Raw genomic sequence first — 12,524 nt, forward strand, 5'->3', positions numbered from 1 at the left:
TACATCAAATAAATTGATCAAAATACCTCCGAAATATTTCGGGGGGGTATTTTGATCAATTTATTTTTCACAAATTATATTTTTTATATTTTTAAAGTGTGCATTAATGAAAAGAACTCACATCTAAAATTTCAAGTGATTTGGATTTGTAGAAAAACAATTAAAATTTAAATACTATTAAACATATGTGAGCATCTGATCGGCATATGAGCGTATAGTAGTGACTTATATATACATATATATATATATGTAAGGACATTTTAAACTTCACAACCCTTCAAATTATAGAGATTCAAGATAGATAGAAGATATATATATATATATATATATATAAACCATCCATACGAATGCATCTAATGATGATCCCCTTATTTTGGCAGAAGTCCTCCGGCACCTTTTTTAACTTTGTTTTGCTTTGGGTAACTTAGGTACTATGGTTTCCATGAAATGCATTGAAGGAAAACTTCGGAGTGATGGAAGTGAAAGGAACCACGAATAAAAGAGGAGAAAGAAGACGAGAAGGTTAATTAGTCTTTGTACATTCAAGAAATAAAAAAACACGAGTGTCTCATGGTATAATGACGTATCTGCACCTGTGTTAATACCCAATAATTTTTTATTTAGATGGGAAACAATCGGCATTAAACTGTTTTTAGAATGCCATGGGTCCTCTTCTATTTTACATCTAAGACCTCCTTTTTTATATACATCTAAGACACCTCCTTTTATATATATATATATATATATATATATATATATATATATATATATATATAAAGAAAATTTTGTAATTAATCCACTAACTTATACGAACATATAAGCTCAACGGTCCAAATTGAATCTGGATCGATCTGACGGTCACGACCTCATTTTGTATTTTAATTTTAATTTTTTTTTACAAATTCAAATCATTTGAAATTTTAGGTGTGTATTGTTCTCATCAAGGGACACTTAATAAAAATATTTTGAAAATAATTCGTGAAAAATAAATTGATCAAAATACCCCTGAAATGTTTCAAGGGAATTTTTAGTTAATTTATTTATTGTCATTTATTTATTGGATATTTTTATTAGATTATACTATTTTTGAAGAATACAAGTCTAAAATTTTAAATTATTTGGATTCTAAAAAAAACATTAAAATTGTAATACGAAATGAGGCTGTGACCGTCAGATCGACCCAGATTCAATCTAGGTCATTGGGCTCATATGAACATATATGTTCAAATGAGTTAGAAGGCCGATCTCAGAATTTATATATATATATATATATATATATATATATATATATATATATATATATATATATAAGAAAACGATCTTGTCAACCTAGCTACTGATAGAATAATGTAAACCTAATAGCTCAGATTGAATATGAGCATATCTGATGGACATAACTGTATTTCACAATTTAATTTTAATATTTCTTCTAAAAATCCAAATTACTCTGAAATTTTGGACGTTTACTCTTCCTATCAAGTCGCACCTAATAAAAATATTACAAATTTTTTGCAAATTTTTTTGACTAAAATACCCTATAATATTAAGGGTATTTTGGTTAGTTCTTTAGTAAATTATTTTTTAAATACTTTTATTAGGTTGGCCTATTTCTCAATAGTAGACACTCAAATTATCAAGTGAATTGGGTGTATAAAAAAATAAAATTAAAAAACGAAATGGAATTGTAAACATTAGATCGGCCGAAATTCAATCTGGGCCATTGAGCATCTACTGTAGCTGTCAGCTTGCGGGTTGACCTTAGACTTTCCCATATATAAGAAAAATGAAAATGACATTAATGAAATAGATAACTAGATAGGGTAGGCCCGATTCCCCTGCCGAGCTACCAAAGCCAAATCTACATTTCCTGATCAAGACAGGAAATTTTTCAAACCCTGATTACTACCATTAAGAACACTTTATGCTCTAGAAAGAATTAACCATTATCGAACATAGAAAACAGCCTACCTCTATATTTCAGGCAAAATCAAAAGAATAATCGCTATATATATATCTTCTTTTTTTTTTTTTTTCTTTTTTTTTTTTTTTTCTCGTAGTGGTTTTGCATGTACCATTCGAAATGTATTGCTGCGTAGTGTTGCAATTGTTATCACCTTAAGATTTATACCTCATATTATTAAGATTTTTTTCATCATTTTATGTGCAAGGACATTACTACTGTCTTTGGCAACATAAACTCTAAACTCTAACCAGCAAGCACTTCAAGACTAATAGATTACTGTTTCAAACCAAAAGAACAACTGTTTACTAACACGAACCAAAACCAAAAAGCATCTCAAAGCCACTTGGGGTTCTAACTGTTCTCCCTCACAGACTCTTAGTATACATGCAACACCATATCTTTAGATTCTACAATAACACATTTTAAACCGTCTATTCTACCTAAGATCGCTGCGCAATTGGCGAAAGTAGCCTCTAGGGTTTTGCTCGAATCTAGACCGAAAAATGCGCATATTTCGCCCCGGAGCTTTCATAGTCTTGCCACACTTGCAACAATATGAGCAAGCTTTTTTGAACACCACAAGCATCAAGATCACGACAATTGCTAAGCCGATGATCTTCACGACTCCTAGTTGCTCCCATTTGATGTTGGTTATAGAGGTCCGAACTAAACTTACGGAACAATATGAAAATATGATCCCTCATTAGCATAATTGAAAACTTGTAAAATAATTGCAGCATTAGTTCCGTGGTCTGAATCTCAGTTTTCAAAGGAATCAATCATGGTTAGAACTCTGTGCCTCAAAGAAACCCAGCTTACTAACCAAAAGACAATGAAAATGTAAACCAAAATAGTGATACTGTCAGGCCCAAACTATGCATTGCAATGACCACCTAATTTAAATGTGGAAACAATTTTAAAATTTGAAAAAAATAGAGAAATTGGAAAAACAAGGGAATATGGAACAAATTGCTGCAATCAATGTTTCAAAACCCGAATCGTTTGGGCTTTGGATTGGTGATCCTGTATGGGTTTCGATTGGTCAGAATTCGTGATCTAAAAAAAATTTAAAACATAAAGGACATGTTGCCAGCCCACATATTGTAAAAATGCGAGCTTGTCACTAAATAGATTTTTAAATATAATTTGATCCTAGTTTTTAGAGAATATATAATCTTCAACATAAAGATCATGAATATGAAAAAAAAAAAGAAAAAAAAGGTTTGAAAATTAGAAATAATAATTATATTAAAAAAACATTTGAACCATTAGTTACACCTGATTTTATATGGACCACCTATTTGCATCCCTCTTGAAGATGGATGTTTTATACCTCTGGACCAAATATTGTAGAAATGTGTACTAGCCCGCATCAAACAATTTCCTAAACATTAATGAAATAAAATAAAAATTAAATTAGAGGTTTATAGGGTGGGGATATAGATGGGACCCAATAAAATATTACATAAGATAAAAAAAAGATAAAAAATATATAATGAGGATTTTTAAAGGGAAAGCGGGGCCCGAGTCTATGCAATTCAGAACCGGTTCGCTTCTGATGATTCCCATCCAAATCGGGGATTCCCATCCAAATAGGGAATCGGTGGTTTCAAAACACGGGGTTGTGATAATCTATAATATCTGAGAGGCAAATGAGTCTCTGATCCATTGCACTGGCTTATCCCTTGGAAAAATAATAGCAAACGATAAAATAAAGAAGACAAAAACAATACAAAAACTAAAGGATGATTTTTAGAAAGTTACAAACACAGCCCGGTTTTCTATGATGCATCAAGAAATAAAGCAATCTGATTGCTCAGACTCAGCCGAGTTACTCAGCTGAGCTAGGGCCGCGTCCGATGCTCGAGCCGAGTTTAAAGACATCGGTTCTAAATTGAAGTGGGTAAAGCAAGGCAGTCTAAAATCTAAAAAACTTTGCAACATAGTGTAAAACAAAATAGAAAGGAAGACACAATTTTTCTGATTTCTTGCTATTTTTCTTTAGAGATAACACTACTCTCTTCAAATCTAATATGTTCCACAGGTAAATCACAGAGGAACATATTATAAATAACTATAACATAATTTAGGAAAGAAGATGGATAGATGGATGTGAACATACAGTACAAGAATTGAACTCATACCTTTCTTCGACAGAAGAGGAACTTCTCTTACTAAATACAGTATCCATTCTCTAAGATGTCCAAATAAATAATCAATAAAATGGGGCAAATCTTCATTCAGTACCATAGTTGTCCCTCTGCCTACTCCTTGCTTCTTCTCTAAGCATCTATGTTCAAGAAGAGAGCTGATATACTTGTGTAAATCTTTGCCCCTGCCCTTTCCTCTTTCACCAAAGGCGAGGAGAAACCTTTCTCGTTACCTCTTTTACTACTTGCTTTTCATCTTTTTTCATCTCTCTTTTGCCCTTTCTCTAGATGTGACTTAGACTTACCCGAGGGCCATAAAGTTATTTTATTTTATTTTTTTACTTTATTTTTATAAACCTTTTTTGAGGTAAAATTTGAGGCATAAATAATCAATTATGACGACCCAATAAAAATAGTCCAAAGACATTTTGAATAAAAATAATTGATCAAATACTCTTAAAATTTTTTTGAGGGTAATTTGGTCAATAGTTTTATTCAAAATATTTTTTTATTATTTTTATGATTTTTTCTATGAAAATGCACCAACATCCCAAATTTCATATCAATATAAACTTTTAATAAAAATAAAGATATAAAACAAAATTGATTTATGAACCTATGGGTATGGTCGTGTTCAATTAGAACTGTGTTTGACATGATGTGAACCGTAAAATTTCTTTTTTCTTTATTATCATACTTCTTTTATGAAATAAAAGTTACAAAAATATAAGAGTTATGAAGCTATCAATATGTATGCCACTCAAAGACACTCGAGCCTCTATTTATTTATTTTTCTAGCGTTCTCTACCAGTTCTTTGTTTTTATTTATTGTGTGTGATCATCATCATCATCAAAGCCTTTTTTTGCGACTATTTGGGATCAGCTACATAAATCTTAATCCTCCATTTTGCTCTATTAAGAGTTATATCCTCAATGAAGCCATAAGGCCCCATATCATTTCTCACTACTTCCAACCATGTCTTTTTGGGCCTACACCTTGCATTTTTTTATCCTTCCACTTGAACTAATCACACATCTTTAATAGGCGTTGTACTGGGTCTACGCTACATGGGGCCAGCCCTCCTAGGTCTATTATCTCTCATCTTATCACTTATTGCTGTCACGCCTAAATTTTTTCAAATGTACTCATTTCGAATTCTATCCCTTCTTATATTGTCACTCATCCATCTCAACATCTTCATTTCCACCATAATCATTCTTTGGGGAGATTATTTTTTCATCGCCTGACATTCTGTCTTATAGAGCAAAGCTGGTCCCACAGCTGTCCTAGAAAACTTACCCTTCAGTATCATTGATATACAGCGATCACATAAAATTTTGATTGCATATCTCCAATTCACCTACCCAGCTCTAATTCTATGTGTGACATCTTCCTCAATCTCTCCATCTTTTTGGATTATTGACACAAGATATCAAAAGTAAACTCGTTTTTTAATTCCTGGCTGTCAATCTTAACAATTTCCTCTCCTCTACTCCTATTATTAGTAAAATGGTATTCCATATACTTTGTATTAACCCTACGAATTTTAAAACATTTAGATTCTATAACATCCCTCCAAAGTTCTGATTTTGTATTGACGTTGTTTCGGGTCACATTGATCAAAACTATGTCATTTACGAACAAAATGCGCCACAATAAGCCATCTTGTAGATACCTAATTAAATCGTTCAAAACTAAGGCAAAGAGGTTAGGGCTCAAAGTTGAACCTTGATGTAGACCATTGGTAATTGAAAACGCACTCATCTCTCCACTTATTGTTCATATACTAGTTAGCGCTCCTTCATACATATTTCTCACCAAGTCAATGTAGTGTCTGGATACTTCTAATCACTTGAAAACAATCGTCCTCATCCCTTATGTTTCCCTTGGTTCTCTCTCGTCCAAGAATTAAAAACATGGTTTGGTGATCTAGATCACTACTTTGGATTTCCAATATAGTTCCGCACTAAATATTAAAATTAAAAAAAATTAACCGATTCTCACTTGCACTTTTGTAAGAAAACCAGCCAAACTGGCCATGTCATGGGGGGAACTTATCGCTTCCCGATATTTTACAAGAAATGGTTAGACGTTGATAATTCGCGATATGGATTGGATGATTCATATGAGTAAGTGTTTTTTAAGAACTGACTCCTCCCTCCACGGAAATCTTAGCACCTGGTAACCACAACTTTTCCTTTTTGGGTGAAAAAATTCCCCTTTAATAATTGCATAATGTTTTCATGCATTTAGTAAAAGTTAAAGCTAGTGAAAGTATGATAATTGCGAATTGTTTCCATACTTTATGTAGTGGGTGCCTTTATATAACGACATCGACCTCCATCAATTCTTCTTCCATGCAACTTTATTAGTAGAAGTAATGCTTTGTATGTCTTTTATTTGTGTTAAATCTATAGTATTTAAATAAAATAGATGGTGTAGATTACTGTAATATTATTTTTATAAATAAAGTTGCAACTTTATGTAAATTTTTCTTTTGTAGAAATCGGACAAAACCTAGTGAGGAGATTGCACGGTGAACTAAAGAGTGATGCGCGTGATATATCTTGTGCTTCTTTCTCATATGAGAGAAAGCAATAACACCTAAGGGCACGTTTGATCTTTTAGAATATTATGACAACATTAAACGTTGATGGATTCGCCCCTTCATCAATTTGTTCCAAACAATGTTTTAAAATCTGGACCGACAGGAGGATCATTTACCTACATATTTGCTTAATATCATTCGATCAGAGATCTGGATCAGTACAAATCCATGATCTAGAGAAATGTTAGAAAATAAATGAAATAAAATAAGGACACAGGTAGCATGCGGCCATCCCACAAATTGTAGAAATGCGGGCTTGGCAATAAATATAATTTCATCTTAAGTTTTAGAGAATATATAATATTTAACATGAAGATCATGAATATAAAAAAATACTTACATTTTGAAAACTAAAAATAATAATTATGTTAAGAAAACATTTGCACCGCTAGTTACAATTGTTTTTAGATGGACCACCTATTTACGTCCATCTTTAAGATGGATGCTTTATACCTATGGACCGCATATTGTAGAAATGTGGTCTAGAAATATTTGTTGATAAAACAAAAATTAAATTAGGGATTTATAGGGTGGGGATTGAGAGGGAATCTAAGAAAATATTAAAAAAGCATAAATAAAGAAAAAATATATATAAGGGGCTTTAGGGAGAACATGATGGGACCCATTTCATCCTAGAACTAGTTCAATTCCTACCAATTCCCATCTATAGCGGTGATTCGTATCGAAAATTGCTGGTTTTTAAAACACTAGTTTTAATAATGGATTTGTAGAGCTAGGGTCTCCTAAAATTTACCTTAAGATTTCTAAAATCCATCTTAGTTATGGATTTTTTTATGTAAATTCTAATCTTAAAATTGAGTATTAAAACTTTGTTTTTTTAGACGGTTCACATTATTTTTTAAAGAATATATTTTATAATATAAATTATAGGTTTTCAAGATTCATCGATCGTCAAAACTAGGGATTAAAAAATCGCCGAGTCACCACGGACTTGGCCGATTCGACATGGGAATCGGTCACCCCATGCAGATTTTAAAGTAAAATCGCAAATATTTGCCCATGTCTAGAAACAACTCGAACGAGTTGAACGACTTTGCCGTCATAGACCAGTTCATGACTTTTCAATATTCAAGGTCGTCAAAACCAGCGATTAAAAAATCGCCGAGTCACCACGGACTCGACCGATTCGACACGAAATAGGTCATCCCTTGTGCATTTTAACGTAAAAACCACATATATTTGCCCGTGTTTAGAAACAACCCATGTAGATTTTAACATAAAAACCACATATATTTGCCCGTGTCTAGAAACAACTCAGACGAGGCAATAACAACCGCATATATTTGCCCGAGTCTAGAAACGACCCGTGTGGATTTTAACGTAAAAACCGCATCTATTTGCTCGTGTCTAGAAACAACTGAGACGAGGTAATAAAACCGCATATATTTGCCCGTGTCTAGAAACAACTCAAACGAGGCAATAACAATCAGTATGGATTTTAACGTTAAAACCGCATATATTGGCCCGTGTCTAGAAACAACTTAGACGAGGCAATAAAAACCACATATATTTGCTCGTGTCTAAAAACAATTCAGACGAGGCAATACATACGAGGTAATAAAAACCGCACATATTTGTCTGTGTCTAGAAACAACTCGGATGATAACAACCCGTGTGGAGTTTAACGCAAAGACCGCATATATTTGCCCGCATCGGGTATATTGTCCGTGTCTTGAAACAACTCAGACGAGGCAATAAAAACTGCATATATTTGTCCGTGTCTAGAAACAACTCGGATGAGTCGAACGACTCCGCCGTCATGGACCGGTTCATGACGTCTTCAACACAGGCAAACGAGCCGAATCGGGTATACACGCGTGGTGGACACGTATGCAACAACGTCCATGGAGCGCCTGCCTTCCACACTCGTGTATTGTAATGCACCACCCGTGAATAATTTATACTTATAGTGCTTTTCTATAAGCTTCGATGTGGGATAATTAGCTAGGTGGTCTTGAGAAAAGCAAGCAATATATATATATATATATATATATATATATATATATATATATATATATATACATATGAAAGTAGACAAATATGCTGTTGTGGTATGGTAGGTAGCTCTTTTATTTTTCTTGCTAGGGGTTGTAGGTTTGAACCCCCTCTTGATGGCAAAAACAAAGTTATAAAAATATAAAAAAAAAGTTATCTTGACAAAAAAAAAAGTTATAGTGACAAAAAGATAAAAATTATTTTAACAAAAAATAAAAGTTATGACAAAATGAAATAGTCTATAATTCTTTTTATTTATTTTTAAGATTTAATATTTTTTAATATTAATTATATATTTATTTATTTATTATGATATACAAATATAAAGTACATATAATATTTAATTACATATAATTACAAAAATAAAATATTATATAATAATTTACAAAAATTAACATAATTATATGAAATTGTTGTTTGTTTATGTGAATAATTTAAATATAATTATGTTAATTTTTTTTTCAATATAATTATTTTTATATACACTCAATTATTTTTAAATTATATGGAAGTTTTCTACTAATATTTTTAAATTATTTTTATTTAATTACATTAATAGTTATAGTCGGTGGTGGTAATTACATTAATAGTTATAATCGGTGGTGGTAATTACATTAATAGTTATAATCAGTGGTGGTAATTACATTAATAGTTATAATCGGTGGTGGTAATTACGTTATATGATAAATAATAATAATAATAATAATAATAATAATAATAATAATAATAATAATAATAATAATTGGGTGCTCATCACCCCTATCTTCAACTAAAAAAATCTAAATTTACCTACCCAAATAAAACATAAAATTTTTATTAGGCTATTAAATCAAGAGATTATTTCATTATAGGATTAATAATTAATTAAGAAGTTAACTGAGATTAAAAATTAGTACTAGCTCATAGGATATTAAAAAATAATAATAATACTAATTCTAGTTTATTGAATATTAAAAAATATTAGTTTAGAGAATATTTTAAGAAAGAAAAATAACATTAACTTATACCACTTCAGAATTTATTTCGACATTGATAACCAAATCTTTTATTTTTTATTTTTTAATTTATTTACATTATAAATTATGTGATATTCTATTTTTGCTTCCAGTTGTCAATATTACATTTTAAATTAAATGATATTATAATTTATTTTGGATTTCTTATTATTTGTATAATAAAATAAACTATAAAATATACACCAACAAAACATTCCCCTAGTGGATTGTACCTTTGAATAGTATGCATTGCAGCATTATGTGATCTACCTCTTTTTTGTCCTCATCACAAGATCTTAAACTATATGGTACATCATGCCCTTATTGGAAATCCACGTCCCCAAACTAGCATATTGCCCACTTCCACGCAGCATGTTGAGAAACAGCAGCTGACGGGAGACTTCTTCTTCGACAGTTCGTTGAGACCCTCGATGGCCCAACATTTCAATGGTATGCCCGACTCCCTCCAAAATCAGTGCATACATGGGAGGAGATGGAGAAACTATTCTATCAACGCTTTTATGAGGTCAAGAGAGAGGTTCAAACCATCGAACTTCTCACCCTTACTCAAGAGATGGAGAAACTATTCTATCAACGCTTTTATGAGGTCAAGAGAGAGGTTCAAACCATCAAACTTCTCACCATTACTCAAGACCCCTATGAGCCCATGGATCAGTTCATATAAAGATGGAGAAATTTGGCTTCTCGCTAACCTAATCCTGTGCCTGAGAAGGAAGCAGTCCAAACTTGCATGTAGAACATGTGATCCGAAATTGCTCTACTTATCAAGGCCACTAATCCGACCTCATGTCAAAGTTGATCCCTAAATCAGTTCGCATAGAAAGTTTATCACACCACCATTGTGGGACACGACAACCATCTGCAAGTTCAACAAACAACCGAGGCAATGGTAGCTCTCGAAAAACACATGGGGCAGCCAACAGAAAGGGGTAATCAGTGCGGCCGTCATGGTCACTGATTCAAAGAAGGCTCCCTCCCAAACGTTGGACCTCTCTAAAGGGGTTAGCATGGCAAAGGTAACACCCCAGGCTGGTAAGCAACAATAGTCATATAATCAGGCACCCCCACCAGCCAACCTTGATCGCGGTGATTATTTCACCAGGCATAGGAACAAGGTCTATCCCTTTGAGAAGGAATGGGTCCCTGCATTGTTGCGGTTATTAGTGGAACTGAATATGATCCAGCTTCCAGAAACCAAGTTCCCTGAGCAACCTGGCCTTGACACTCAGGCGCATTAATGTGCCTACCATTAGAGGATCTGTCATCCAACAGATGACTGCTACACGCTGAAGGATATTATCGAGGCCCTGATTCAAAAGGGCCAGATAAAGCTTGAAGACTTAAAGTAGGCCTTTGAAGCAGTCGAGGCCTCCCATACTGTAACCATCCAAGAGGAAGATGAAATGTTTGGTTTCCTTTATGCCTTCTTCATTATAATGCTTAAGCAAGGCATAATCACACTGAAGAATGCAAGGCAACCCCATGGCCTTGCTCAGGGGACCGAAGATCGTTGGTGCCCGTATCATCAGATAAGAGGCCATTACCTGTTAGAATGTACAAGTTTCTTGATATGTTCACAAAGAAAATAAAGGAGTGTCAAGAGTTTTACACTCTACCCGTAAATGATCCCCAAGGCATTCCTCTGTCAGAGCAAGAAGATCTCACAAAATTTCAAATTAAAAATAATTTAGTTCTTAAATTTAGATTTTCAATATCCAAAAATTAGAAAATACCTTAATCTCATATTTTTCTCATTTTCAGATATTGGAAAACCAAAATTAAGGATTAAGTTGTTTTCTAAAAAATAACTTTAACTCTTAGTTTCAAAATTTAGATATCTGGAAATAAAATAAAATAAAATTACTTATGGCTTTGATATTTTGAATATCATAAATTTTTAAAATAAAATAATTCCTAATTTTAGATATTCAACATCCAAATTTTAAGGTAAACTTTAAATATTATTTTCAGATTTTTAATATAATGTTAACCATTTTCTCCGGACAGGCAGCCTTAGGTGCAGCTGAAGGCTTTCGAGCTTGGAGGGTCGTGTGCGGAAGAATGGTAAGGAAGGGCTCAACATGCCCCGACTGAACTCGAGTCTTACATGCCGATCACGTGAGTACCGGTTCTCGACGGTCTTGGGATTGTCGCTGCTGGGTAGTTGGGTCATTTTCTATGACACTGACCACTATGCAGGCTACTCTCATCTCCTCTTTGGATTCCGAAATTTGAAGAGGGTAGAAGGGGTTCTGGTGAAGAGGGTCGTCAGAGTTGGGTGCCCCAACTGTCTTGGCTGCTTCTCTAGTCAGGATTTGTAGTATTTTTTCTATAAATCATTTTGACACCAAATTTTGTATGTCCAATCCTCTATTAAACTCACACTAGTGAAAATTATAAAAACAATATTTCTAATAAACTAAATGACCAAAATATCCCGAAATTTTTAAGGGGTATTTTGGTTCTTATATTTTATCAAAAAATTATTTTTAATACTTTATAGGTACGCTCCAATGAGAAGATGACACATACCAAATTTCATATTCATACAATTTGTATAAAAAAACTAAAAATAAAATACTTTGAGACGTCAGATCTGAGATCAAACGGTGAATGACTCTCTTGATCAAAATTGAACGATTGGATAGTAGGTGAAGCATAGATCTTTTATGCTGTTAGGAAAGTATAGAAACCATTACCTTATTGTATACTTTTACTTTTCAATTTATATTGTTGGGGCTAGGCTTCCTGCCCTTTCTCATTGCTCCAA

At 32.9% G+C, this 12,524-nt stretch overlaps 2 long non-coding RNA genes across 2 annotated transcripts; one reads left to right on the forward strand and one right to left on the reverse strand.

Annotated features, from left to right (window-relative positions):
• Nucleotides 1-2,207: 2,207 nt before the first annotated feature.
• Nucleotides 2,208-4,410, reverse strand: LOC105421462 (uncharacterized). Its single transcript, XR_967020.3, has 2 exons — nucleotides 4,108-4,410; nucleotides 2,208-2,629 (listed from the first exon to the last, which is right to left on the reverse strand). It is a non-coding gene; the product is annotated as an uncharacterized LOC105421462 (long non-coding RNA).
• A 3,975-nt stretch (nucleotides 4,411-8,385) lies between these two features.
• Nucleotides 8,386-12,111, forward strand: LOC148783552 (uncharacterized). The gene is made up of 2 exons (XR_016044508.1): nucleotides 8,386-8,618; nucleotides 11,762-12,111. It is a non-coding gene; the product is annotated as an uncharacterized LOC148783552 (long non-coding RNA).
• Nucleotides 12,112-12,524: the final 413 nt, after the last annotated feature.

This window comes from Amborella trichopoda, chromosome 1, assembly GCF_054954075.1.
Source record: "Amborella trichopoda isolate Santa Cruz 75 chromosome 1, AtrichopodaSantaCruz75HAP2 v2.0, whole genome shotgun sequence".
Taxonomy (NCBI): domain Eukaryota; kingdom Viridiplantae; phylum Streptophyta; class Magnoliopsida; order Amborellales; family Amborellaceae; genus Amborella; species Amborella trichopoda.